Source organism: Meriones unguiculatus, chromosome 2 (assembly GCF_030254825.1).
Source record: "Meriones unguiculatus strain TT.TT164.6M chromosome 2, Bangor_MerUng_6.1, whole genome shotgun sequence".
NCBI lineage: Eukaryota > Metazoa > Chordata > Mammalia > Rodentia > Muridae > Meriones > Meriones unguiculatus.
In genome coordinates this window covers 187,497,243-187,502,854 of record NC_083350.1, presented here as the reverse complement: position 1 = coordinate 187,502,854, position 5,612 = coordinate 187,497,243, and the positions used below count along the sequence as shown (strand labels likewise).

The 5,612-nt window shown below is 48.0% G+C and overlaps 1 long non-coding RNA gene across 1 annotated transcript; it reads left to right on the top strand.

Moving 5' to 3' along the window:
• Window positions 1-328: 328 nt before the first annotated feature.
• On the top strand, window positions 329-5,305 carry LOC132652490 (uncharacterized). The gene is made up of 3 exons (XR_009590133.1): window positions 329-1,329; window positions 1,624-2,039; window positions 2,445-5,305. It is a non-coding gene; the product is annotated as an uncharacterized LOC132652490 (long non-coding RNA).
• Window positions 5,306-5,612: the final 307 nt, after the last annotated feature.

The following is a 5,612-nucleotide window of genomic DNA, read 5'->3' as shown; positions in this document are numbered from 1 at the left end:
CACACTGTATAGATGCACGCAAGTGCTGTACGGTGCTTGACATGTTTGTGCAATTAAGACAATGGTTCATATTTTAAAGAAAAAAAGTAACAAGTTGAGATTTTTTTTTTCCAGAAAGAAAATGGGAATGAGATGAAGAGTACCTGGCTTTGCAGGGAGGCCTCTCTGGGGTGTAGCAGGTCGGCTGAGAAGGGCGTGAGGAAGGCGCCTGGGGAGGTCACCCTCAGAGCAAGCAGCAGAAGGGCAGGCCGGGAGGCGGGGGGGGGGGGGGAGCAGGTGCTGATGGGCAGGACAGACGTGCACGTGCGGGAGTGGGTGCCTGCCGGGGGAGGTGCTGACAGAGCGTGTGTGAAATAGCACTCTGAAATAGCCTCGCTGTCCACAGGGTAGGAGGAAAGCCATTGGCAAGAGAGTGTGAACAAACTCACTTCTCTGAGTACACTATACCAGAAACACAGACTTGCTTATGTCTCCTTACAGGTCAGAATTTATTGAGCATACAGTGTTTTGAAATATTGAGCAATTCCCCGAGACCACACAGCATGTCGGGCATGACGCAGATGAGGGTTTGAACCTCCGTTTATCCAGTGCTCGGTTCGTGGGGACTGCTGAGACACCTCAGTTGGTGGACTGGGCAACCGTTGGCTTCCGGGTACTCGGTGCGAGACAGTCCTTGTTGGACCAGGCCACATCATCTTGCATGCTGATGTAATAAATCCCCTTTTAGTACACGTCCTATGGCTTGTGTTCCCTTAAAGAAGCCCGAGTAACACAGGTTGCCCATGGCAAAGGGCAATGAAGCTACAGGTGGAGTTAAGGACACTTGCTGGCCGACTCAGAGGCAGGGATCTGTGCGGGCCGGGTGTGAGGGGGAGGCATAGGGTCTGGAGGTGTTATGCTGCTGGCTTTAAAAGCAGAGGAAGAAGTGAGAGCCGATGAACGCTGGTGTCTTCCACCGCCCAGGGAGGGTGGCCACACAGGTGCAGGCCTCCGGACAGCGGGCAGCCCTGCTGCATCTGATATTAGCCCATGAGGCAGATTCTGGGTGTTGACCTCTAGACCTGTGCGATAGTCATTTTATGCTGTTTCAGGTCACTGCATTTGTGGTAAGTGGCTCCAGCTTGCCGTGTTGGAGACTTAAGCTCCACACTCATTAACTAGTCCACCTATGAGCCTCATGGTTGCTGGCAGGAGGCACGAGGCCAGAGCCAACAACCGCAGCGAGGAGTCAGCATTTCATCCAGGCTGAGCCATTCTCTCAGAGCGGTGCGGAAAAGCCGTGTGACATCTGCAGCACGGTGGATTATGTCACAGGAAAGGGATCTGGAGGTAGGCAAAGCTTGAGGGTGAGCAACAAGGGTGCTCGAGGGGCCTCGGCTGATTGATGTGTGGCTTAACTGACTGACTTAATCACTTTAGAGGGTGTGGAAATGCCCCAACATTAACATTCTAGGTTTTACTTTGGGGGCCATTTTCAATAGGTTACATGAGCAGCGCCACACTTCACTTTCCAATGGGCTCTGTGTTCAGAGCGTGGTTAAGATAAACCAGGTCCAGCTGAGGGGTTCAGTAGGCTGGGGGCTTTAGTGCATTTTTTCACTTGTTATTTTCATCTTGATACAGGTATGCTGGGGCACACCCTCACTGCCAACCAAAGAACAGTCTGTCTTCCGCCCTGGTGGGAGACGGCATCTCTTCCAGGACCTGCTGCTGGATGAACTCTGTCAAGCAGGGAACCCACACGCTGCTCACTAAGGCTGTCACAAAATCAGGCCTGTTGTTGTGTAGATGTGGAAACTTCTAACCACGAGGGGAGCTGGGAAATGCCATTCTTGTTTTCAGCTGGGCTCGTTGTCCACGGTCTTATTTTATTTTTCAGCAGCTGCAATAGTGGCAATATTGGAGGCAACCGAGCAATAGCCTATGGTGTAGAGCCTTGGCTCACCGCATGTTCGGGAGATTATTTAGGGTGTCTCTCCAAAGAAACAGCAAGACAGTTACAGACAGCCACAGCTCAGCCTTCTACTGGTTAAGGCAAAGTAAGAACTGCCCTCTCTGTCTGTGTCTGTGTCTATGTCTGTCTCTCTCTGTCACTGTCTCTCTGCCTTTGTCTGTCTGTTTGTCTGTCACACACACACACACACTCACGGAGGACTTCTTTGGTATGAATTAATCAGTTCATCTCCCTCTCTGTGCTGTGAACTTCCCACCTTCCCTGCTGTCACCTTCACTGGCTAGCTAGTGGGGGTACACCAGCAAGCTCTTGCCTGTGACGAGCACCTCTCTGGTGCCCAGGGGCTGCAGTGCTGGCATTCTTCTGCAGCAATGCCTTTCTCAACCAGCTTGAGGGGAGGAGCCCGACACGAGGCCAGGCGTGGGGGCCAGGGCTGAATCAGAGCGGAAATTCAGGGTGCACAGCCTGCCACTTTCATTTCCTAAAACAGAAACCTGTGCGAAGGGCTTATGCAACCGTGGAATTTCAGCAACTCCGTGGAGCCCCAGGGTGTCGGGGCGTGGAGGAGCCAGCCCTGTGACAGCTCCTGCTGCGGCTCGTGTACTCTTGTTATTCAAGTTTCTGAAGCAGTGCCAGAACTTTCTCAGCTGGTCCTATCCTTGGAAAACCGTGGAAATCCCCCGCTGTTCCCCAGCCAAGTGCTGGGCTCCTCTTCTCTGAGAGGGAAGTTGCTGTTGGGATGGCAAGTCCCAGCCTGGAGCCCTCCCAAAGAGAGGCAAAAACGACCCCTCAGATGAGCTTCTGCTGTCCCCTCATTCGGTATGGGGCCCTCCATTTTCCTCTACTAGGCTGTTTTTTTCTGTGCTGTTTCAGCTGATTCTTTAGCAAGTGGCACTTCCTGTTCTTTGTGGGTCACCAACACTGGCTTTTCCTGAGAGGAATGAGCCATTTTCTTGGTAGAAGAAAATAGCTTGACCTCATTAATATAGAACATAAGTGACTGAAAGTCCGATTATAATCACATTCTTTCAGCTGTTTGTTTGGTTTGGTTTGGTTTTGGGACAGGGTCTCATGCAGCAGAGGCTGCTTCAAACTCATCTTCCTGTCTTCATCTCCCAAATGCTGGCATTCTGTGTGTGAGCTACCATACCCTGCCGAGTGAGGACTTTCAATGATGTAGGTCCATACAATTCATTTGTTCTCCCCACATCCCCCAAGTATTAGCTGTTGATGGAGTCTGTTTCCTCAAGAGTGAAATGATGGGAGAGTCCTGGTTCACTGTTCAGTCTGCAGCATAGATGCCTCAGTGAAAGAACAGCAGAAACCTGACTGCAGAGGGAGGAGAGGAAGAGAGAGGAAGGGAGGGATTGAAGAGGGGAGGAAGAGAGGAAGGATGGGGAAGGAGGGGGAGGAGATCATTTGGTTATTTCCTGATATTTTCCTGGCAATCAGTTCATATTCTTTACAGTCTTAGAAACAAATGCTTTTTAGTGAATATGGGTCAAAATTTGATCTGTTAGTTTTTTTCCTATCGTTTTTATCCTTTGCCAACATGGCTTTGGAGCTCTGCAGTTCCATGAGTCTAGGTGTTCGTCTGCCAGGTGACTTAAAACTCCTGTTGTTAGCTCATTCAGCCCATAATGATCCACTCTCTGCCCTCCTACTTATTATTATTATTATTATTATTATTATTATTATTATTATTCTACCTTGTGTTTCTGTATGCCTATGGGCAAGCAGCTTTGTTTTTCCACTCTGTTTTCCATAAAATTAGCATATTATTTAGCTGTTCTGAACAGTCTAACTTGCAACTAGCCCTTACAAACACCAGGCACCTGCGTACACTTCCTTCATCCTTTTCACAGCCGTGATGACTTGATCCAGAGTTCACAGCTAGAAAGATAGCTCAGAGGCTGTATTTCAGTGCCCTTTAAGGGGCAAGACACTTTCCCCATTCCCTCTGGAATATTATGTTTCATAGTAGAGTCATAGCGCCCAAAGGAAGCGTAGGTGGAACTCTGCCCTTTTGCTCCCAGGACATGCTCAGGGCTGATGAAATGGAATTGTTGAGAATTGCTACACGTAGCAAATTCTGGTATCTGTTCAAAGCAGAGGCTGTTGAATCTGGAAATAGAAGACTAAAATGTAAACAGAGGAAGGAATTGCAGGATACCCTTTTTCCCCCCAGGACAAATGTCCTCATCATTTTTATCCTGATTTTTCAACAATTTGACTAGACTGAGTAGATGAACCACAAACTAGAGGTGAAACTAGTTTAAATTGTAAAGCCTTTCTTGAAAACACTGGCTAACCTTGAGCCCTGTGCTGTGTACAAGAATGATTCCCATTTCCCAGATGTGAAAACCGAGTCTTATAATCTATTCAGTCACATAGCCAGTAGGTGGAACCATCAGGATTTGAGCTCAAGTCTGCCTGACAGTGCTTACCCTTGTGAGTCATGCTACACTGTCCCAACAGTGCTGTGGAGGTTTGGTAAATGGGGTGTGGGGTGGGGTGTGTGCTTTATTCTTGGACCCAGTAGTCAGCTGACACGGCTCTGGATTGGAGCACATGGGCCTCTACTGAAGGCTGCCCAGCATCTAGGAGATGACTTAGAGCGGTGCTTAGCTTTTGCAGGATATTTGATCACACTGTGAACCCCAAGATTGTATACTGGAAAAACCTGTTTCTAGTTGTGGTGTGGTTCAGCCCTAGCACACACCTTTAATCCAAGAGCTTTCTGTAAACGGGATTAAACAAAGTCAATGCTACATCAAGAGGCAGAGCAAGCAGCCAGTTGACAGGGAGTGAACATGACGCAGGAAGGAGGGACATGGAGTTGAAGGGTATTTAAGAAAGCACGGAGAAGGAGAAGGGCTTTTTCCCCCCGACATTGGTGGAGGAGGAAGGTCAGTGGGGTGCTTTCTCTGCCTCTCTGAGCCAGCAGGTTTTCACCCCAGTATCTGGCTCCTGAGTCTTCATTGGTATGATTAGGAATTTGTTTTAAAAGCAACATTTAGCTGTAAGTACTTTAGAGACAAAGTAAAGGGCATACATTTTAGATCTGCAATGAAAACTTACAACCTGCAGGGCAAGGATGGTGATGATGATGATGATGTTGATGATAGGGATGCTGCTGCTGCTGCTGCTGATGATGATGAAATGATGATAACTTACCAATACTGAGTTTCTTCTGTACACCCAGGATTTTGGTTGACCATATTATATATAACTTGATTTAGGCAGGGAGAAAACTCATCTGTTGCTGGAGTGAAAGCTCATACTGGAGCCATTATTTAATTATCATTGACCTTCATCTGAGACCTAAAATAATAAATGGCATTGTTTCAGGCAGGGTTTATTTGGCTTAAAATGTTCATATGTGGCAATTGCAGTTGAATTGTGCAAAATCTGTTGGGCAACATTCCTGTTTAAAAAAAAACTCACAGCAAAATGGGAAGACACCCACACACTATAAAAACTGCGGCCTTTTGTACTACTTGAGTGTACACTGACCGAGCAGGCTATAAGGCTGGGTAGTTGATCTTAGGAGAGGCAGTGACGGGCACAGCCAGATGGAAGAGCCAATCCCAGCTGCTACCTGGCAAGTTTCTAAACATTCTGAGCATCCATGGCTAAAAAGAAGATAATGCCCTTC